This window comes from Carya illinoinensis, chromosome 14 (assembly GCF_018687715.1).
Source record: "Carya illinoinensis cultivar Pawnee chromosome 14, C.illinoinensisPawnee_v1, whole genome shotgun sequence".
Classification (NCBI taxonomy): domain Eukaryota; kingdom Viridiplantae; phylum Streptophyta; class Magnoliopsida; order Fagales; family Juglandaceae; genus Carya; species Carya illinoinensis.
The window spans coordinates 24,556,715-24,581,348 of record NC_056765.1 but is presented as its reverse complement, the minus strand read 5'-3'; the positions used below and the strand labels follow the sequence as shown (position 1 = coordinate 24,581,348).

Sequence of the window (24,634 nt, the reverse complement as noted above, 5' to 3'; positions counted from 1 at the left end):
TCTATGGATTTTTGACAACCACTAGTGTCTCTCTAAGTTCTTGCATTTTCTTTCATTTACTCACAAGCCAAACACCACCATTTTTGCATACCACCTAGGAACCACTCACTATCTTTCAAGTAGGAGTTCGTCTCTTGAAGGTAAGGATCTTTTCCCTTTTTTGTTGTTGTTCATACATGGCTAAAGTAGAGAAACCCATTATCTTCATTTTGGTTTTAGGGTTTTTCTCACAGTCACATACTTTCACTCTAGAAACTAGGGTTTACTCTTCAAGGAAGGAGCCCGAAATATTCTTGGTATTTTGAACATAGAAACACAAGATTTGGAGGGGTATATTTTCAGTTTTTACATCGAAGAAAAACTAGGGTTTGGACTTTCAATGAGTTTTGGCCCTAGGGTTTTGTTTTGAGAAAAAGGATTTCGACAATACCCCTACACTCACATTCACTCACATTTTTGGAATCTACAGTTTTTGTGTATTGATTTCTAACAGGCTACGTTGTATTTCCAGATTTTTGCTACTATTAATCGTTGGACTTTTGTAAGTAAACATCCAACTTACTTTGGATAACAGTTGTATCTATCTTGTTAACTCTTGTTTGATATTTCATTGGTTGAATCTTTCTATATTATGAAATGTAGATTTAGTTTTGATATGAATATGAAATGCCATGTTTTGATGATGGTTTGTTGACGTATATTTCGAATATGCCACGATTATGGTTTTAGTTTTGACATGTATATGTGCTATGTATGTTTGTTTTGACCTATAAGAGTGTGAAGACATGTGAATAAGAGTTGTGATAATGAAAATTCATGTTTGGAGGACTTGGATGTCTCGGCCAAGGTCACATTTTGGGAATCCGAATCTGTTTTGGGTTTGGATGAGTGCGATTCAAGTCTATTTACATGTATTCATCATATGATTGCATGTTCTAATGTTTTCAAGCCATATCGTGAGATTTACATTGTGAATTGGATCCTATATGTTTCAGTTTTGCACATATTTGCATGAGTACGGTGAAGTGTTATGTAATATGTTCATGTTTCATGCATTGGAGTCTATGTTTTTAAAGAAAAGAGTCAAAATAACTTTTATCATGACCCCAAATGCCAAGACTGAGAAATGCTCTAGTGGAACTCTCTATCCACTCTGGAGTGACTAAAGTAGAGTGGAGACTCCTGAGTCAACGTGCCTCAAAGGGTTCCTTAAGAAAATGATACCGAAATGAGGTTGCACCTAAATCTAGTGGGTGCCATAGGACAAAGGCAAAGTAAGCAAACTATCATAAAAGAAAATATTTATGATAAGACGTAGTTACCTCAATCAAGTAGATCGATGGTTGATGTGGTAACTAGCCGAGAACACACGGTGATTAGGGGAACCATGAAGTCTCTATCAATGTGAATCATGAAATGAATAAGGCATTTGAGCTCTATGTTATAAGATAAGATGTTATGATATGCCACGATATGATTTGTTATGATATGCCATGATAAGATATGTTATGCCATGATAAGTTACAATGTGATATGATCACAATTTGAAAATGTTATGAAAAGATAAGAATGGCATGATATGTTATGACAAGTACAAGAACTTGAACTCAAATGATATGAACATGAGTTATAAAGACTAAAAGATGAGAAGGTGTTTTATGAAAAGTTGATATTGTATATGTCAAATTTTTTACGTCAAAGTTCATGTCCACGCAACTATTTATGAGTTACAATTGTTTGTGGTTTACTTGTGTATGCATGTGATATCTTCTATATGTTGATTATTTACTTGCTAAGATTTCTTGAAATCTCACTATGTAGTTTCCACTATCATTTACCGACTGGAATGGTAGAAGTTGTGACAGGTGCTCTAGATCCTATAGAATCATGAACTTAGATGGCTCCATGTTAGAGGACGAGTATACCGTGGAGGGTCGTCATTCCTTTACGACATATGTTTTGAAGTATACAGCCTCATTTTTTAGGGAGATACTAGTTAGCATTAGTGATTCTAAGATTGATTCTACAATTACCAGCTCACAGGGGGTTTATTGGTGTTTGACTCCGGATGGGGCCGTGGTGATGAGGAACATGAGATCTTAAGACCTTTTGATAGAAAGACTATGACTTGTGGTTTATTTTGAAAATAGTATTTTAATGGTCCCTTTGTCTTGGTAGTTGTTTTAAAACAATTATCTATTTTTGAGAAGTTTAGTTATGGAAGTTTACATTTGGGATTTTACTTTCGGTACCATGATTTATTATTGCCACCGTCCTTGAGTAGTTAAAAGAATTTTCTACTGTGAATTACTGCATGCATACTACTAGATTATAAGTGCATTGCATCTTAACTATCATGTATGAGGGATATGTAGCCTTGTGTTGTATGTCTTAACACATTAGTCACTGTCAAATCCCAAGAAGGGGCTGGGGTATCACAATTAAATTCCAAGATATTACATCATCCAAATCCACATAAAATTAGGGTAGGTTTGGGGAGTGAGATGAGATGATAACTTTGTGAATAATAGTAAGATAGTTTGTGACTAGTAGTGAGATAATTTGAGTTCAGTATTTTTTGAGTTTCAGAAAAGGAGAGAAAAAAAGTTGAATAAAAAATATATAAAGTTAAAATGTTGTAAGAATATAGTTTTATAATATTATTTTTGTTTGGAGATTTGAAAAAGTTGGAATTATTTTTTATTTTTTATTTGAAAGTTTGCAAAAGGTTGTAATGAATAGTTTGAAAAAATTGTAATGATTAATTTGAAAATTTTATATGTAAATTATATTTGGGAATAAGATGAGATGAGATAAAATGAGATTAGATAAAAAATTTGTATCTCATCTCATGTCCTAAACCTATCCTTAGTCTCCATAAGGTGGCGAACTGATTAATAGTAGTCACCTGACTTAAAAATGTGTATCCTACAAAAGGTACACAATAACTACGATGGCTACTGATCTTCGTATTCAGGACTCAGGTAGCTAGGTTTGATTCTTCTTCCTCAAGCATCACCTCGAGATTTGGATTTGTATAAAAATATATGGTCCCAAGAATGAAAACAAAGGTAGGTTAGGCGGCTATGACAAGACTATTAATGAGAGATAATACTACCAAATATTCTATGAATATTTTCATGAAAATACTAGACGGACACGTATATATAGGGCGAGGAATCACTCTCTCAGATGACACATGTACATATATAATCATGGCGAGAAATTGCCCTCTAGGGATGTTATCGTTTCTTTTATGCAAAATATAGAAACACATTAGTAGTAAAATGGAGAGGAATAATCCATCTCCAATATCAATATAAAATTGAGTTAAAACTAGTGTTCAGCCTACTTCAACCCCAATAACATTCTTCAACCACACAGGTGCTCATCACATAGATATTCATCACATACACGTCTCACATAAATATACTTGTTGCACCGAATATGTTTCTACATGGCCAACCAAATTGAGGACACCAACACATGATACATCAAGGGATCCTACATCCAGACTATTAGGTGTGGACAAACACGACTTTGTTCTACCCAAATCCCCACAAGGCATTCTCCTTCTCATGTGAAGCACATAGCAACATTTCACAAGAATGGTTTGGAGAATCCTCCATCCCATCCCATGATTATAGATTCATGCTATGGACTTTTCACATTGAGATAGACATTCTCACTGTGATGACCCGCTTTTGAGGGTATTTTCGTTGAAATAATTGTTTTTATTTTAATTAATATATTAGTTTAATTATTTTAATTTAATTGCGTTTTAAAATTGGTTTTTCATTTATTTGATGTTGTGTTTTATTTCTTTAAGTTGTTTTGTGGTTTTTAATCTTTTTGGCGGTTTAGTTTTGTTTCCCGGAATGAGGAATGGACCTCATCTTTTCCCTACAGCTCTTTTCCTTTTTCTCTTCTTTTTCCTTTTTCTTTTTTTCTTTTTCCTTCTTTCTTTTTTTCCTTCCTTTTTCTTTTTTCTTTCTTTTCTTTTTTCTTTTCTCTCTCTCCCCGATCGCACCCCCCCGACCTCTCTCTCTCTTCTCTCTCCTCACCCAAGCCGGAAACGGTTCTGCCCTCGACCCGCCGCCGTCCGGCCACCGTGGTCGACACCGCCGGTCTCGTTTGAACCCCCTCCCTCCGGTGCACCTTCCCACCAAATATCTCCCCCTGCCGGTCGGCCGTTTGGCCGGAAAAGCTCCTCAAAGCCCGTACGGTTTTTCCTCCGTTCCGCCACCGTCGCTCCACCTCCGGCCACCATTTCTTCACCACTTTATCACCGGTCCCTTGCCGTCCTAACCCACCCATTTTCGGCCTCCAACGACCACTGGAACAGCTCCTACGAGCTAGCTTTCCTTTTTGGGAAATTCGGCCTATTTCCGGCGATTCCGCCGCCACCCACGGCCAACCACCACTTCCAATAGCTTCACAACCATCCCTAGACCATTCCTTATTAATTTCGTGTCCTAGTTTGTCCCCGTTCAAAAGTGAGTTTTTCACAACCCACGGCCACAGTGAATTTTCACTGTGACGTTGCTTTTCCGGCGCCGTTTGCAACGCCGCGTGTTTTCTAAAATTGCCATATAGCGCTGTAAGTATTTTCCAAACCCTATTTTCAGATTTAAATATATATTGCTCTTTCAATTAATTTAATTTGCTGGTTGGTTGATTCCGGACTGAGTCCGAGGAGTTCGGGGGTCGGATGGATGGAGGACGGAGTTGCTTGATTTATTGTTTTATGATTGGTTGTTTGTTTTGTGCATTGATAATTGCATTTGCATGGGGCATGCACGGGTATTTTATTTATTTGAGAAATCCTGTTTTGTTAGCGTGTATGGATTTTCGGGTGCGTGTGTCTCACGAGCCCAAGTCGGGATGGGTTATTATCTCGGTGGAGCTCCTCTAGTCACTCGGGAGTGGATAATACTGAGTGACGTCCCCTGAGTTGTCGCTGGGCGACGACGGGAGCGGGGCTAGAGGATGGCCCCGCCAGATACGCGCAGGGCGCGAGTCTGGGCATCGCTCTACTCACCGACTCCGTGGCCCTTCGCTGGCGAGGGCTAGAGGATGGCCTGGCCAAGTACGCGCGGGGCGCGAGTCTGGGCATCGCTCGTTTAGGTGTCATATGCGCGGTCCTTACCTGCGGTGTGGCACATAGCCAGGGTGTGCGGATGATCCCTAGGGGAGATCATGGTGCATGCATAACCGGTGTGTTTTATGGTTTTCGGATGCGGGCCATTTTCTGAGAAAATGGCGAGTTTTGGTTTTGAGGCTTTTGATCCATTTTCTGGGAAAATGGTGGTTTGGGCCATTATCTGGGATAATGGCGAGGCGTGGTTTTTAAGAATATGTTTTTATTGGGCCAAATGGGTTTTTGGCGTGCGTGGTAAAAATGTGGTTTTGCGGGGCATGTGCATTGGTTTTTCTTGCATCCATGTTGTTTGAGTTCTATGTGTTTTTATCTGGTGGTGTTTGGGTTTACTTACCTACGGTACCATTTTTGGTTCCGTAGCTTTTGGTGCAGAGTTCGAAGAGGAGGAGGAGGAGGCTGAGCCCGAGGATGCGGCTCCGCCGGGCTGCTGATGTTATGCTTTGTATTTAATATTTTATTATATGCGTATTTTGTAATATTTTATTTATGTACGTTTTAAACAGCTTGTATTACGTTGAGAACAATTCTGGTACTTAGTTATGACTTTCGTTATCCGCTGCGTGTTTCTTCGTGCACATATGTTGCTTTTGCACACACTTGGCACCCGTCGATGGGATGGTGACCCGGGTTGTCACCATCCGGACGTCTCGATTTTCCCGTGCTCGAGCGTGGGGATTTGGGGGCGTCACAGGTCGTATCAGAGCGGTTTGGCTCTGGGTAAAACCACATGTCCCGTAGGCAGTACCAGAATGCTTTTTAAAGTTGTGTTTTAAAAAATTATGTTAAGTACAGTTGTTTTATTTGTTTGAGCTTGTTTGTTTGTTTGTATTTATTTGGTTATGTTTTTGCAAGCTGGTTTCTTTTGTTTCTTGCTGTGTGGTGTTGATTTTGTTTTTGTTGGCTTTACGATGGTTTTATTTGTTTTCTTAAAGGAGGGTCAAGTGTGGTGTTGTGGCAGGAATATGGGGAGACCAAGGAAAAATACCCAGGAACCACGGGACAATACCTCCAGGGATGACTCCCTAGCCGAAGCAATACGGCAGATGACAGAATTTATGCAGCAGAGTGCGAGGTCTCAACAGACAGGGCCTTGGCCACAACAAGGACCTTGGCCACAACAAGGGGGTCCTTGGCCACCATCAGGAAGACCTTATCCACCGTCAGGAGAGCCTTGTCCGCAACAAGGAGGGTATTGGCCACAACCAGGAGGTCCTTGGCCATATCAGGGAGGGCCTTGGATGTATCCAGGAGGGTCCAGTAGCATGGTGCAAGCCGGATGCACCTATGAGCGCTTCCTGGCGCATAGGACTCCACACTTCACTGGAAATGAGGATCCACTTCAGGCTGGAAAATGGATCAAAGATTTGGAAAAAACTTTTGAGGTGTGTGGATGCACTGAGGCACAGCAAGTACTCTACGCCAGCTACCTCTTGCAAGGTACCGCTTCTAATTGGTGGGATACCAAGAGGGTGCTGTTGGAATCTGAACTGGGATCTTTCGCTACGGTGACCTGGCAGCGTTTCAAGAAGGAGTTCAATGACCGCTTCTTTCCCGCAACGGTAAGGAAGCAAAAGGCAAGAGAGTTCTCCAATCTGGTCCAAGGGGACGCGACAGTGGAACTGTACGCTCAGAGGTTCATAGAACTTGAGCGGTTTGCTCCTCACCTTGTCGTCACTGAGGAGATGCGAGCAGATCGTTTCCAGGAGGGGCTGCGTCATGACATACGCCGTATGGTGGTCAGCCATCGGATATCCACTTTTCAGGAATTAGTGGATGTGGCCACCCTGGTGGAACGAGAAAACAATCTGAATATGGGCTCCCCTCCAGGGCATAAGAGGCGGAGTTTTTCTGGTGAAGGAAGCAGCTCGGGTTCGCCTCAGAAATTTGTTCAGCGGACGGGGACTCGACCGCAAGCATCTTCAAGTGTTCGCATGGGAGGACGTGTGCCTGTATGCGGAGTTTGTAACAGAGCCCATGTGGGTGAGTGCCCTTCTGGTGGGGCTCGATATTATAATTGTGGCCAGCAGGGTCACTTTGCCCGAGAATGTCCAAGAGCAGCTCAAGGAAGCCGTGGAGGTAGACACGGTGGAAGGACAAACCCGAGACAAACAGTGCAAGCCCGGGTTTATGCTGTCACACCCGGAGAGGTGGATGATGAGGCACCAGCGACCCATGATGCTGGAGTAATCACAGGTATGGATTAATATAATTTTAAGTTGGATTTATTTCTTTCGGTGTTTTTGGTTTATTCTTTGCTTTTTTGGATTTCATGGGTTGTGTGTTTGGTTCAGGAAGAGTCCGTTTGTATGAGTTTTATGCTTGTACCTTGTTTGATTCCGGTGCTTCACAATCGTTTGTGTCTTCCACGTTTGCATGGGTGTGTGATTTGGTCACGGAACCGTTGCCGAAGGCTATGGTAGTGGCTCTACCCGATGGTGAGATGGTGTGGTGTTCCAAGGTTACTTTGGGATGCCCGTTAAATTTTGAGGGAAGATTCCTGGATGCTGATTTGGTGGTGTTCAAGCTGTTGGGCTTCGATATCATTCTCGGGATGGATTGGCTATACCGATATTCTGCGAGTATTAATTGCAGAAGTCGGATAATTAGCTTTCAGCTTCCAGATGGTGATTGTCTGGAATTTGCGGGGAGTAGATTAAAAGAAAAGCCGATGATTATATCGGCGATTCAGGCAAGGAGAGAGATTGCATGGGGAGCGGATGCATTCTTGGTGCAGATGGTGTCCATGCCGTCTGAGAAGAAATCTTTGGCAGACATTCCAGTTGTGGAAGAGTTCCCCTATGTGTTTGTGGATGACTTGCCCGGACTACCCCCTGTTCGGGAGATGGAGTTTGTTATAGACTTGGAACCTGGAGCGGCTCCTGTGCATAAAGCTCCTTATCGCATGGCACCGGCTGAATTGAAAGAGTTGAAGACTCAGTTGCAAGAACTGGTAGAGAAGGGATTTATTCAGCCTAGTACGTCGCCGTGGGGTGCACCAGTTTTATTTGTTAAAAAGAAAGATGGAACCCTCCGTATGTGCATTGATTATCGGGAATTGAACAAGGTGACCATCAAAAATAAATACCCTCTCCCGCGGATTGATGATTTGTTTGACCAGCTTCAAGGAGCAGCCGTGTTCTCTAAGATTGATCTGAGGTCGGGATACTACCAGCTGAGAATCAGAGACTAGGATGTGCCTAAAACTGCTTTCAGGTCAAGGTATGAGCATTATGAATTTAAGGTGATGCCGTTTGGGTTAGCTAATGCCCCTGCAGCGTTCATGGATTTAATGAATCGAGTGTTTCGACCTTATCTGGATTCCTTTGTGGTAGTATTTATTGATGATATACTGATTTATTCCCGAGATGTTGAAGAGCATGTGTATCATCTTAGTCTGGTACTTGAGAGGTTGAGAGAACACCAGCTATACGCCAAGCTCAGCAAGTGTGAATTCTGGTTGGAAGAAGTTAAATTCCTTGGGCACGTAATTTCCCGGGGCGGAGTGGCAGTTGATCCTAGTAAGGTAGAAGCCATTTTGTCATGGCAGCGCCCGACAACAGTGCGCGAGGTCAGGAGTTTCTTGGGGCTCGCTGGTTACTACCGAAGATTTGTAGAGGGTTTTGCTCGCCTATCCGGACCTCTCACAGTTTTGACTCGGAAGAATACAGAATTTGTTTGGTCAGAGAAACGTGAGAGAAGCTTCCAGGAATTAAAGAACAGGTTGACAACGGCGCCAGTGTTAGCACTCCCAGAACCGCATAAGCCATTCGTAGTCTTCAGTGATGCGTCTAAGTTCGGTTTGGGTTGTGTCCTTATGCAGGAAGGACGGGTTGTAGCCTATGCATCTCGTCAGCTAAAGGACCACGAGAAGAACTATCCGACGCACGATCTAGAATTGGCTGCGATTGTTTTTGCCCTTAAAATCTGGCGGCACTTCTTGTATGGGGAGGCTTGCGAGGTATTTACTGATCATAAGAGTTTGAAGCATTTGTTTTCCCAGAAAAATCTAAATATGAGGCAGAGGCAATGGCTGGAGCTAATCAGTGACTATCAGTGTGAGATCAAGTACCATCCGGGGAAGGCTAATATAGTTGCTGATGCTTTGAGCCGGAAGTCACATTTGGAAGATGAAGCCGAGCCGTCAGAATTGGAGTCGTTGCTTTGTGGGATGAGAAGGCTCCTTATAGAGAGTTCGCAGCAAGTAGAGATTTTGTCTTCAGTTCTTGATATTCGGGTAACTGATTTTGAAGAATTGAAAACTCTCCAAAGAAAGGATCCGAAGCTGCTGAACATCAGGAAAAGAGTCCGAAAATCTCGAGGGCCGTTGTATTATAGCATGGATAATGATGGGATACTTCGGTTCCGAGATCGCAGAGTGGTCCCAAAGGACTCAGATTTCAAAGAACGGATCATGGCGGAAGCTCATGCGGCCCCGTATTCAGTTCATCCCGGCAGTACAAAGATGTATCGAGATTTGAAGAAAAATTACTGGTGGGATGAAATGAAGAAGGACGTTGCCTTATATGTGGAGAAATGCCACACGTGCCGTCAGGTGAAGGCCGAGCATCAGAGACCTGCAGGTATGCTCCAACCCCTTCCTATTCCTGAGTGGAAATGGGATGATATCACGATGGACTTCGTAGTGGGTTTGCCGAGAACGCCTAGTGGGAAGAATTCTGTTTGGGTGATTATGGATCGGTTAATGAAGAGTGCTCATTTTCTGTCTGTGAATAACACCGACTCTTTGGGTAAGTTGACCCGCTTGTATGTCAAGGAGATAGTGCGGCTGCACGGCATACCAAAGAGTATAGTGTCGGATCGAGACCCGAGGTTTACGTCGCAGTTTTGGAAGAGTTTGCAGGCAGCTTTGGGTACTAAGTTGAAGTTCAGTACTGCTTATCACCCGCAGACAGACGGCCAATCAGAGCACACCATTCAGACCCTGGAAGACATGTTGCGAGCATGTGTCCTGGAATTCCAAGGAAGTTGGGAAAACCATTTGCCGCTCATCGAGTTTGCATACAATAACAGCTTCCATGCGACCATTCAGATGGCTCCCTATGAAGCTCTTTATGGGAGAAAGTGCAGGTCGCCCTTGTGTTGGGATGAAGTTGGGGAGAGTAGGGTAATTGGACCCGAAATAATTCAAGAGATGCAAAGCCAAGTCCGGATCATCAGAGATAAAATGGCGGCAGCTCAGAGTCGCTAGAAGAGTTACGCTGATACCAGGAGGAGAGAGTTGTCGTTTGAAGTTGGTGATTGGGTTTACCTTAAAGTCTCTCCCATGAGAGGTGTTAAGCGTTTTGGTAAGAAGAGGAAGCTAGATCCGAGGTACGTCGGCCCTTTTCAGATTCTGGAGAGAGTAGGGTCCGTCGCCTATAGAGTTGCTTTGCCAGATTATTTTGGGGATGTTCATGATGTCTTCCACGTATCATCCCTGAAGAAGAGCTTTGGACAGCAAGAGCCACGTTTCGTCGACCCAGCGGGTATTCAGTTGCAACCGGATCTCACTTATGAAGTTGTTCCGTCGCAGATTTTGGATTGGAAGGAGCAACAGTTGAGGTCCAAGACGATACCTTTAGTTAAAGTGGCTTGGGGAGATCCGTTAGCTCAAGACTTCTCTTGGGAGCGAGCAGCGGACATGAGGGAGCAGTACCCGTATTTGTTCGAATAAGGAAGGTATGTGTCTTAATCTTGATCACAGATGGTTTATGTGCTTTCTTGTGGCTTGCTTTAAGTTGGTGGTTGATTTGCAATTTCGAGGACGAAATTGTTTTTAAGGAGGGGAGGATGTGATGACCCGCTTTTGAGGGTATTTTCGCTGAAATAATTATTTTTATTTTAATTAATATATTAGTTTAATTATTTTAATTTAATTGCGTTTTAAAATTGGTTTTTAATTTATTTGATGTTGTGTTTTATTTCTTTAAGTTGTTTTGTGGTTTTTAATCTTTTTGGCGGTTTAGTTTTGTTTCTCGGAATGAGGAATGGACCTCATCTTTTCCCTACAGCTCTTTTCCTTTTTCTCTTCTTTTTCCTTTTTCTTTTTTTCTTTTTCCTTCTTTCTTTTTTTCCTTCCTTTTTCTTTTTTCTTTCTTTTCTTTTTTCTTTTCTCTCTCTCCCCGATCGCACCCCCCGGCCTCTCTCTCTCTTCTCTCTCCTCACCCAAGCCGGAAACGGTTCTGCCCTCGACCCGCTGCCGTCCGACCACCGTGGTCGACACCGCCGGTCTCATTCGAACCCCCTCCCTCCGATGCACCTTCCCACCAAATATCTCCCCCTGCCGACCGGCCGTTTGGCCGGAAAAGCTCCTCAAAGCCCGTACGGTTTTTCCTCCGTTCCGCCGCCGTCGCTCCACCTCCGGCCACCATTTCTTCACCACTTCATCACCGGTCCCTTGCCGTCCTAACCCACCCATTTTCGGCCTCCAACGACCACCGGAACAGCTCCTACGAGCTAGCTTTCCTTTTTGGGAAATCCGGCCTATTTCCGGCATTCCGCCGCCACCCACGGCCAACCACCACTTCCAATAGGTTCACAATCATCCCTAGACCATTCCTTATTAATTTCATGTCCTAGTTTGTCCCCGTTCAAAAGTGGGTTTTTCACAACCCACGGCCACAGTGAATTTTCACTGTGACGTTACTTTTCCGGTGCCGTTTGCAATGCCGCGTGTTTTCTAAAATTGCCATATAGCGCTGTAAGTATTTTCCAAACCCTATTTTCAGATATAAATATATATTGCTCTTTCAATTAATTTAATTTGCTGGTTGGTTGATTTCGGACTGAGTCCGAGGAGTTCGGGGGTCGGATGGATGGAGGACGGAGTTGCTTGATTTATTGTTTTATGATTGGTTGTTTGTTTTGTGCATTGATAATTGCATTTTCATGGGGCATGCACGGGTATTTTATTTATTTGAGAAATCCTGTTTTGTTGGCGTGTATGGATTTTCGGGTGCATGTGTCTCACGAGCCCAAGCCGGGATGGGTTATTATCTCGGTGGAGCTCTTCTGGTCACTCGGGAGTGGATAATACTGAGTGACGTCCCCTGAGTTGTCGCTGGGCGACGACGGGAGCGGGGCTAGAGGATGGCCCGGCCAGGTACGCGCAGGGCGCGAGTCTGGGCATCACTCTACTCATCGACTCCGTGGCCCTTCGCTGGCGAGGGCTAGAGGATGGCCTGGCCAGGTACGCACGGGGCGCGAGTCTGGGCATCGCTCGTTTAGGTGTCATATGCGCGGTCCTTACCTGCGGTGTGGCACATAGCCAGAGTGTGCGGATGATCCCTAGGGGAGATCATGGTGCATGCATAACCGGTGTGTTTTATGGTTTTTGGATGCGGGCCATTTTCTGGGAAAATGGCGAGTTTTGGTTTTGAGGCTTTTGATCCATTTTCTGGGAAAATGGTGGTTTGGGCCATTATCTGGGATAATGGCGAGGCGTGGTTTTTAAGAATATGTTTTTATTGGGCCAAATGGGTTTTTGGCATGCGTGGTAAAAATGTGGTTTTGCGGGGCATGTGCATTGGTTTTTCTTGCATCCATGTTGTTTGAGTTCTATGTGTTTTTATCTGGTGGTGTTTGGGTTTCCTTACCTGCGGTACCATTTTTGGTTCTGTAGTTTTTGGTGCAGAGTTCGAGGAGGAGGAGGAGGAGGCTGAGCCCGAGGATGCGGCTCCGCCGGGCTGCTGATGTTATATTTTGTATTTGATATCTTATTATATGCGTATTTTGTAATATTTTATTTATGTACGTTTTAAACAGCTTGTATTACGTTGAGAACAATTCTGGTACTTAGTTATGACTTTCGTTATCCGCTGCGTGTTTCTTCATGCACATATGTTGCTTTTGCACACACTTGGCACCCGTCGATGGGATGGTGACCCGGGTTGTCACCATCCGGACGTCTCGATTTCCCCGTGCTCGGGCGTGGGGATTTGGGGGCGTCACACTCACATAGTGATATTGGGTTCCCACCTTGGAATTCAGAGTCATGTATTGAAAACAGTCAACACATTCAAACATTAAAAACATTGGACATCAATGTGTTAATATATGCATGAACATAATGATTAGAATATTTATTCATGCTTGTAGATTGTGGGAGAGAAATTATAGAGATAATGCAATGCCTCATACTCACAACATTTGCCCCATATCTTCTAGCACTTTCTTAGAAGCTAACCTACCTTCCTACGTTGGAAATCCTTTTGTCCCCTTTCTGCTCCTTGCTTTTTGAAGTAGTTGACTTCATGAGCTCTTTGGTGATTAAAGTCTCAAAAAGTGATATCCCATCCCACTTCTTGTCTTTTAAATAGGGTGGGATTGTTAGATATCCTTTTTGACACCGAATCTGTAGTAAGGATTTTCTTTAATCCTTCGGTGTTTTACTACAAGATGACACAGACAAAGTCAACTGTGGTTTACACAATTGGTCCTTTGACTCTCCTTGAAAGAGGGTATCAATTATGGCTTGAGTTGTACTACTATGTTCAGACGACATGACCCATCTTACATTCACCTTTTTTCGTAGATTCACTTCGAATGTGACCCTTCAGATGGAGTACGGCTTCTGTGTACTTTTTTAAGCACTTCTGTGTACTTTCAAAAAGCTCCCTCACTTACCAGTCTCTTCCAGACTATTACTCGTCTTGGCGGGTAACTCTTTGTCTTGTTAGAGTTACTAGCTTTCGTTGCTCGTTCTCGCCTACTTAATAAGTGGCCCTTTCATGCTTGCCTTTAGTGCAATGGTACACTTATCTCCACTTTGCTCTGGAATGCATCAACCGAGCAATTTCAAGGTGCTTGCTCACCCACGTGTTAGAATGACTGCACTTTACAACGCATGCTAATAATTCCTTAAACCACTGGAGAATTTCTCATATTTGCCTTCGACTCAATCCCAAAAATGGTCTATCCCCTTATGCTCCAAGCGGTTCCTCACAGCCTTAGATCCTAAAAACAGGAAAATAGAAATTGGGATTATTATACGAGATGAGGAAGGGGAAGTCTTGGTTTCTGTTTGTGCCAAACAAAGAAAATTTTCTCACGAGTGATCTGCTCTTTGGAAAACATTGGAAATTTGCAATGATCTAGCTTTCAATAAGGTGATTTTGGAATGAGATGCACAAGTCATTATTAATGCCATCAATTGTGTAGATGAAGACTTGTCATAGTATGGGCATATTATTGAAGACAAAATATTTCTTATAAGGTAGAAATGGCTGGAAGGTTCAATTTATGCATAGAGAAGTGTTTTTCAATTTATGCATAGAGAAGAAAACACAGTGGCGGCATATGTGTTAGCAAAGACAACCTTGACTTATGAAAGTATAGATTGAGGAGGGTCCAACTTTTATTTTCAGCTGTGTAATGAGGGATAAACAATTTACTTTTGATTGGTTTTGGTAATGAAATTAGTGGTTTTTTATTTTTTTTATTTTTTTTAAACTATCATTGTATTAATAAAGGAAAGTGCCTAAGCATTCACAAATGATGGTAATCTGAGCAAGGTAGTTTTTTCTTTTTAGTTTTTCTCTCCAAGTTGTTTGGATCAAATTTCCAAATACTTTTTTTACAAAATCAATTTATTATAATAAATATAATAAATATGTATTTGTAACGTGACTTGTATTAGCTATTGGACTATTTCAAGCTATATTAACACAATTTTGCTTTTGTGATTATTGGTCGATATTTTTCAGTCTACCATTTTGGTTTCCTTATTTAAAAAAAATTTTTTTTATTTTTCAAATTCATAATATTACATGTTCCTTCAACTAACAATTAAAAAACCAAAAATTCTACTAATAAGCCACTGTAGATACACACACTCTACATTGCTAGTGACTAGATTTTATTTGTAAGAAAAATTTATAAATTTTAATATTATAAATCAAATCATGCTATGTACGATATTGATATGGATGATGTGAATTGTGGATCCATGACTCCTAAAAAAAATTAAAAAAAGAAAAGAAAAGTAGATCTCACCAGAGTAGTTATGGCCAGTCCTTGATGTAGTAGGTTAAAGAAAAAGTCAGAAAAATAAAGGAGGAGTAAATTAGAAATTAGTACTATATCTTCTTGTGAAAAACCATTTAGAAAAGAAAGTAACCTTTTAAAAGTTTCGACCACACGTTCATACTTTCTCAAGGCTCTTTCTTTCTTTTGACAAAATTGTCAAATAAGTTAAATATTTGTATACAAGTAAATTAGCAATCAATAATTTAGTTTTAGTATTTAATTTTTTCAAAAAATTGAAATTTAAAAGCCCATAAAAATTCTTTTTTAAATTGGCTAAATATGAAACTAGTGCTCCTCATTTGCTTGCTCTAGAATGAAAAGCACAAAATTGAAAGTCCAAATCCGATTCTGCTCCAATAAATTAGAGTCGGATCAGAGGCTATACAAGTTGAAATCAGAGTTACAGTTTGGATTTGTTGAAATCGGAGTCGGATTTAGGAGAATTTAACTCCAACCAAGTCGATGCTCACAAATCTTTTTCCCATTAAACCTAAATTCAAATACACCTACTTTGAAATAGTTATTAAATATATTATACAATATAATATGCATGAGGCTCTTATATATATATATATATATTGTACCACAAAATACGTAAACTTGGCGATTATATAAACAATTTAAATCATACGATATCTTATGAAAGGGAGCGAATATTATTTCAACTATATTTCGAGACTATATATCCAGTAATTAATTAACTCACATTTTCTTATTAATCCTCATGGGGACATATTTTCTATGTTGAAGCTAATTAAAAGACGAGAAAAACATTTATTCTATGGTGAAACGTGCGTTTACGCTGTTCATGATTTTAATATTATTGTACTGTTAATTGAAAGTTAAGCTTCAACTGAATAATTTGCACGTGGAGGAAGCACCTTCAAATTTGCATGTTGCACGGCATAATTTGGGACCATGAATCAAGCTATGAACAGGGCTCAGTGCTTTAGTATTTACAACCGTAAATTATATAACAACGGCGTAATTATTTTAAAATATATATATAAAATATGGAATCTACATAAAAAAAATTAATTTTTTAATAATATATCTCACTTTTTTTAAAACAATTACATGATATTTACACACTTCATAATTATATATAGAATTACTCTTCAACTTGTATGGTATTTAATCAGAGTTGAGTCTTCTAAATTTTCTACTTGAACTCTAAAGCGTTAAGAATGATAAGTGAGAAAAAAAAAAAAAACAAAACAAAAAAAATAGAATCAATTATACACAATACAAGATTTTAAGTGGTTGGACAATACGTCTACATCTACAAAGCTGCAAAAAATTTTAGGTTTGATGATGGCAAAAGAAACAGGAAGTATATAAGAATAAAATGCAAGAGAAGATCGGATCTAAGGCAAAAACGGGTCAAAATAAAGGCCACCTATTGGCCCAAGCCTCCGCTCCATGGCCCAATCCTCGTTGAGAATTCACTAAAAAATTACAACAAACTCTTGTTAGAATAGTCATTATTGTCCAGATGATTAATACAAAATGAGAAGTGAATTGAGTTTTATTTAAAAATTAACAATTATAAATCAAATATACAATATAAAATATAAACAAAATACGAAACAACAATAAATATAAAGAGTAAGGGTAAGAGAGAAGCAAACTCAGTATGTTAACAGGATTCGGCCGTACTGCCTACGTCCTCGTGTCAAGCTACTCTTTAAGAATCCCTAAATTCACTATTCAACCTCATTCAGGTAGAGATAGAAACCTATTATACCCTATTACACATTTGAACAACACCGCTACAAATGATCAATGTAGAACATCCTCAACACTCGCAATCACCTTACACGTTGTGATTTAACTATTCCCTATGTAGAATATTTTCTACATGCACAAGGGTTATACACACCCTTTTACTGATACAAAAGCTAATAGTGGGTAGATTATCAGAAAACACTCCTCAATGAGTGAAATAAAAATAATACAGCGCAAACTATATCTCTCTCAAAATGAATAAGGTTTAAGGCTCAATGCTTAGAGGAGAGAGAATGAAAGTTTTGAATGAATGTTTTATGCTCTTGGTATTGTAAATTTGAAACTCTCAAATGATCTATTTATAAGCATATGAGACTTCATATTCAAATTTAAAATGATTCACATATCAAATACAATATCATTCACTTTTCAAAAAATTCAAATAAAAGTTTCTTCTTTTTCATTTGTCAAAGACAACATCATTCACTTTTCAAAAATTTCAAATCTAATCTTTTTATTTTTCGCATATGAAAAGGAGTATACTTTACTTTTCAAATTTTTCAAACAAAATCATCTACTTTTTGCATAAGTCAAAAAGAGTATCAATCATTTTTGAAAATATTCAAATAAAACATGCACATGTAAAAAATGATAATCAATTACCTTTAATATTTTCAAAATTTAAACTTTTAATCATATCATGCACATGTAAAAGATGACAATCAATCATCTTTCAAAATTTTTAAATTTAATTTTCAAAATATTCATGCACATGTGGAAAATGTATTTTAATAGTTTATGATAAAATATTAATTTTGATCCTTAATCCTAATTTTGCATTTTTAAGAGATTTAGAATATTACTCTATGAGCTTTAATGTGAATTTGTTCCCTTCTTACTCATGCTTGGTTCCTTGATGTGCTTGACTCTATTGTGTAGACAATTTGAATTTGAGACTCTTTTATCCTTTGAATTCATTTGTTATCATCAAAATCAATGTGTAGATATATAATTATACGAATTTTAAAACGTTAGGTTCAATAGTCATCAATTAGCCGCCTACAAACAAAACTAGATTCTACAATAAGAAGTCCCAACATAAAGTTTAGAATGAAAAAGAAATAAGCTAGCATGTGAAATAGACTCTATAATATTTATTGAACAAATTAATTGTTGCCCAGATGACTAACACAAGAGGGGGGTGAATTGAGTTGTATTAAAAAAAATAACAATTATAAATCAAATATATAATATAAAATATAAACAAAATATGAAATAACAATAAATATAAGGAGTAAGGGTAAGAGAGAAGCAAACTCAGTATGTTAACGAGGTTCAGCCCCACTGCCTACGTCCTCGCCTCAAGCTACCCCTTGAGGATTCCCAAATTCACTATTCAACCTCCTTCAGGTGGAGATAGAAACCTATTACACCTTTGAACAACACCGCTACAAAGGATCCGTGTAGAACACCCTCTACACTTGCAATCACCTTACACGTGGTGATTCAACTATTCCCTGTGTAGAATACTTTCTACACACACAAGGGTTATACACACCCTTTTTCTTATACAAAAGCTGATAGTGGGTAGGTTATCAGAAAACACTCCTCAACGAGTGAAATAAGAACAATACAGCGCAAGCTATATCTCTCAAAATGAACAAGGATTAAGGCTCAATGTTTAGAGAAGAGAGAATGAAAGCTTTGAATGAATGTTGTATGCTCTTGGTGTTGTGAATGTGAAGCTCTCAAATGATCTATTTATAGGCATATGAGACTTCATATTCAAATTTAAAAAGATTCACATGTCAAAGACAACATCATTCACTTTTTCAAAAAATTCAAATAAAAGGTTCTTCTTTTTCAATTGTCAAAGACAACATCATTTACTTTTTCAAAGAATTCAAATAAAAGGTTCTTCTTTCTCAATTGTCAAAGACAACATCATTCACTTTTTCAAAAAAATCAAACCTAATCTTTTACTTTTGGCATATGACAAAATGAGCACACTTTCATTTTCAAAAAATTCAAACCTAATCTTTTACTTTTTGTATAAGTCTAAAAAAGCATCAATCACTTTTGAAAATATTCAAATAAAACATGCACATGTGAAAGATGACAATCAATCATCTTTAATATTTTCAAAGTTCAACCCTTTAATCAAGGCATGCACATGCAAAAGATGACAATCAATCATCTTTCAAAATTTTCAAATTTAATTTTCAAAAAAATTCATGCACATGTGGAAAATGTATTTTAATGCTTTATGATAAAATATTAATTTTGAGCATTAATCCTAATTTCGAATTTTGAAGAGATTTACAACATTACTCTATAATTTTAATGTGAACTTGTTCCCTTCTTGCTCATGCTTGTTTCCTTGATGTGCTTGACTCCATTGTGTAGACAACTTGAGCTTGAGACTTCTTTATTCTTTGAATTCATTTGTTATCATCAAAATCCATGTGTAGATTTATAATCACATGAAACTTGAAATCTTGAGTTCAACAATCTCCCCCTTTTTGATGATGACAAATATTTGATAGAACTTGAAACCTATATTAATACTTAAGCTCCCCCTGAAAATATGCGTTAGTTTTTCAAGCAAAAGTATAAATATAATTCCAAGCATATATAACAAGTTTAGCAATTTAAACAATGTTAATGTTCTAGTCTAACACTTCTCCCCCTTTTGGCATCATTAAAAAGGATCCGCAACAAGAAAATGGACTGAAGAAAACGATGCGTTTAATAGTCACTGTAGATAGTTGAAAAATGGAGCCGTCCGTGACCCGACAAGTGCTGCAAAGCCTCGAGGCCTAACTCTATGAATTTAATACGGCTGAAGATTTAAACAATCGCCTGATGTTGTTGACAAACGGGATTGAAGGCTCCGAGTTTCTATAAAAAAATGATCATTTTCATCTATCGGATGCCAAAAAAATAATCACTTCTTGACCTGAGTTCTGTTTTTCCACAACGATAGAATGACTGAGCAATTCTCTTCCACTAATGTTCCAGACTTGAATCAGGAACCCTTGACGCATCAATCATCAATCTTCTCTCCTGAGGCCGTCAATACCATGATAGGAGCAGTGAACCGTTTTTCTAGTAAGGCTGATTCTGAGATTATTGCAGAATCAAGAATGCTCAGTAATCAATATGCTGCCTCTGTTACGATCATGTCTCGAAGGTTAATGGCGAGGGTGAGTGAGATTGATCATCTTAACATGCAAATATCTGAGTTACGACAGAAGCTTGCTAATAAGGATAGTGAGAATAAAAGGCTAAAGCAAGAAAACCAAGAGTTGAAAAAATTTGCAGATTGGTATGCTCATGATCTGCAACCACGAATAGAAGAGCTGGAACGAGAAAGGGTTCAGATACAAGGTCAACATCGGCAGATAACAGCAGAGGTTCATCGTTTACTAGAAAAATAGGGACAATCTACTGTTAATCTCGCTGGCTTAGTAAGAAAACTTTTGACAATGTGTGTCCAGCATATCTTGTATTTCTTTTGACTAAATAAGATTTGAAGAGAAAATAGTTTGTCTTATTCTTTATGCTATCTCTATAAAATCAGTCCTGAAGTTCATCTAATCCGCATCAAGTTTTCATCTCATCTCTATAACTCATCTGCATTCCTTCAGCATTCTCGTTTTAAGCCTTCTATTCTTTTCTCAATGGCTCATTCTTCTAACATTTCTCTAGATCCATCCATGAGGCATTCTGCATCTCAACCTCCTGTTCTTTCTGCAGCTACCATTGGTGCCATGTTGCAGCAAGAAAATAATAATCTGACTAATAAGTCAGATTCTGATGCTATTTATGACTTGGTGAGTCTTGGGACTCGCTACTCTTCCTCTATTGTGGCTTTTTCTCAGCGGCTACAAGCCAAAAATCACGAAGTTGAAAAGCTCAAAGAACAAATTGTTGTACTTCAACAAATTGTTCAAGAGTCTCACACAAGGGAAGGAATCATTCGGCAGAAGAATAAACAGTTGAAATCTTTATTAGATTCTTCATTCCGCTTGCCGGTTCCCATGAATAAGAATGACATGATATTGTATGAAGAGAATGAGCGTCTCAAACATGAGGCTAAGAATCTCAAATTTATGTAAAAGTATTAAAAAAAATCTATCTCTATTTTTATTGACTCTGGTCTATCTTTTAAGAGATATTCATAGCATGCATCATACCTATTTCTCTTCTGATCATACATAATCTATCTTCTGGTAAAGGTTTTGTGAAAATATCTGCTAACTGATCGTGTGTGTTTGTGAACTCTAACATTATATCACCTTTTTGCACATGATCTCGAAGAAAATGATACCTTATTTCAATATGCTTAGTTCTAGAATGTTGTATTGGGTTCTTTGAAAGATTTATAGCACTTGTATTATCACATTTGATTGGAATGTGATTATACATGAGTTTAAAATCTTCAAGTTGTTGCTTCATGTAGAGAACTTGAGCACAACAACTACCCGCAGCAACATATTCTGCCTCAGCAGTAGATAGTGCAACAGAATTTTGTTTTTTACTAAACCAGGAAACTAATGCATGACCTAAGAAATGGCATGCTCCACTAGTGCTTTTTCGATCTATTTTACAGCCAGCATAATCTGCATCTGTGTAGCTGATTAGATCGAAAGATGTGTGCTTAGGGTACCATAACCCTAGGTTAATTGTACCACTAAGATATCTAAGAATGCGCTTAACTGCAATTAAATGTGATTCTTTTGGAGATGATTGAAAACGTGCACATAAGCACACACTAAACATAATATCTGGTCTACTGGCTGTTAAATATAATAAGCTACCAATCATACCTCGATATATCTTCGAGTCAACTGGCTTACCGGATTCATCTTTATCAAGTTTAGTTGATGGGCTCATTGGTGTTCCAATTTCCTTAGCATTTTCCATCCCAAACTTCTTCAGTAATTCCTTAATATATTTTGATTGATTGATGAATGTCCCACTTTTTGCTTGCTTAATTTGCAATCCGAGAAAGAATGTAAGTTCACCCATCATGCTCATCTCAAATTCTTCCTGCATAGTCTTAGTAAAAACTTGACACATATTTTCATTAGTAGCACCGAATATTATATCATCAACATAAATCTGAATCAAAAGAATATCATCATTTTCATATTTAATGAAAAGAGTTGTGTCGATTTTTCCTCTTGAAAAACCTTTTTCAATCAAGAAACCACTGAGTCTCTCGTACCAAGCTCTAGGAGCTTGTTTAAGTCCATATAGTGCTTTTGTGAGTTTGAAAACATGATTTGGGGAAATATGGTTTTCAAAACCCGGAGGTTGCTCAACATATACCTCTTCATTTATAAAACCATTTAAGAAAGCACTTTTAACATCCATTTGAAAAAGTTTGAAATCTTTATAACAAGCATATGCAAGTAGCATTCGAATAGCTTCTAATCTTGCGACAGGTGCATATGTCTCATCATAATCGATTCCTTCTTCTTGATTAAAACCTTGGGCTACAAGTCGAGCCTTATTTCTAGTAATGACTCCAGACTCATCTTTCTTGTTTCTAAAAACCCATTTTGTTCCAATAATAGTATAATTTTTGGGTCTAGGAACAAGTGTCCAAACATCATTTCTTTCAAATTGATTCAACTCTTCTTGCATAGCTAGAATCCAAGATTTATCAAGAAGTGCGTCATCAATATTTTTGGGTTCAATTTGAGATAGAAAAGCAGTATGATTACAAATATTTCTAAGAGATGATCGAGTACTTACACCTTGTGAAGGTTCTCCCAAAATTTGTTCCACTGGATGATCTTTCACAAATTTCCACTGTTTGGTTGCATCTTGTATTAAATTTTGATGATCTTTCCTGATGGCTCCATGTTGAACTTCCTCTATTGCTTTCTCTTTGTTGAGATTGAGACTTTCTGTGTTATTTATACCTTCTGTTTCTTCATCAATAGATTTCTTGGAGAGTGGAGAATTAGATTCATCAAATACTACATGCATAGATTCTGTACAGTTAAAGTCTTTTTGTTGAATACTCTATAAGCTTTACTATTAGTAGAATACCCGAGAAAAATACCTTCATCAGATTTTGCATCAAACTTGCCTAAATTATCTCTGTCATTCAAAATAAAACATTTGCATCCAAATACATGAAAGTAACCAATGTTGGGCTTTTTCTCATTCCAAAGCTCATAGGGGGTTTTATCTAATTTAGAACTTAACATAACTCTATTTATAACATAACATGCAGTACTTACCGCTTCGGCCCAAAAATAACTAGGCAAGTTGTTCTCATTGAGCATTGTTCTTGCCATCTCTTGAAGAGATCTATTTTTCCTCTCTACTACCCCATTTTGTTGAGGAGTTCGAGGAGCAGAAAAATTATGAATAAAACCGTTTTCATCACAAAATGTTTCAATATTTTTATTAACAAACTCTTTTCCCCTATCACTTCGGATACTTGAAATAGTATAGCCCTTTTCATTTTGAATTCTCTTGCATAACTTGGTAAAGGCATTATGTGCCTCATCTTTATGAGCAAGAAAGATGACCCAAGTATATCTAGAGAAATCATCAACAATAACAAATGCATAATATTTTCCTCCTAGACTTGCAACTCTATTTGGTCCAAAAAGATCCATGTGTATCAGTTGCAATGGTCTAGTAGTGGAAATATGTTTCTTAGTTTTAAAAGAAGTTTTTGTTTGTTTACCAAATTGACATGCATCACAAATTTTGTCTTTAAGAAAATATGTTTTTGGTAAACCTCTCACAAGATCATTTTTTGAAAGTTTGGAAATAAGTTCCATGTTGGCATGACCTAATCTTCTATGCCATAACCAACTAGTTTCATTTTGAGCTGACAAGCAAATAGCATCTTGTGAGGTAATTTCTTCAAAATCAATTGTATAAACATTATTGTTTCTAAAAGCAATAAAACAAATATTACAATCATGATCATTCAAAATAATGCATTTATCCATTTTAAAAGTAACTGTAAATCCTTTATCACATAATTGACTTATGCTCAAAAGATTATGTTTTAAACCTTCAACAAGTAGAACATCTTCAATTATGAGAGAAGATTCATTACCAATTTTACCTATTCCCACGATCTTCCCTTTCGAGTTGTCTCCAAATGTCACGTGTCCTTCTTCTTTAGATCTAAGATCAAAGAACTTAGTCTTGTCTCCCGTCATGTGTCTTGAACATCCACTATCTAAAAACCACTTATTTTTGCTTGTGGATGACTTCATGCATACCTATAAAAACAATTAAAATGATTTTTCTTGGTACCCAAGTTCTTTGGGTCCTTTATTTATTAGTATTAGAAGAAACAAGATTTTTAGGTACCCATATGGCCCTAATAGTCATTGTATGATTTCTTCTAATAGGACAAGTATGATAATTATGACCATTTCTATTACAAAAATTACAAATAGCATGTGACATATATGAAAAACTTGAATGATTATAATAATATCCTTTTTTGACAAAATTATTTTTATGAAAAGAATTTTGAATATTAGTCTTTGAGGTAGAATGATTATCAAAGAAATTTTTATAAGGTTTGTATTTTTGTTTTGGCATATATCCCAAACCTGCCTTGTCAAAAACACATCTTTGACTACCAAGAAGTTTTTCAAAATTTCTTTTTCCATTCGTAAAGTTTTCAACAATATTTTCTAAATCGGTTTTCTTCTTATTCAATTCAAG

General features: G+C 38.3%; 1 long non-coding RNA gene across 1 annotated transcript; it reads left to right on the top strand.

Annotated features, from left to right (window-relative positions):
• On the top strand, nt 1-2,233 carry LOC122293277. The gene is made up of 3 exons (XR_006237227.1): nt 1-140; nt 512-541; nt 1,857-2,233. It is a non-coding gene; the product is annotated as an uncharacterized LOC122293277 (long non-coding RNA).
• The last annotated feature ends 22,401 nt before the right edge of the window (nt 2,234-24,634 follow it).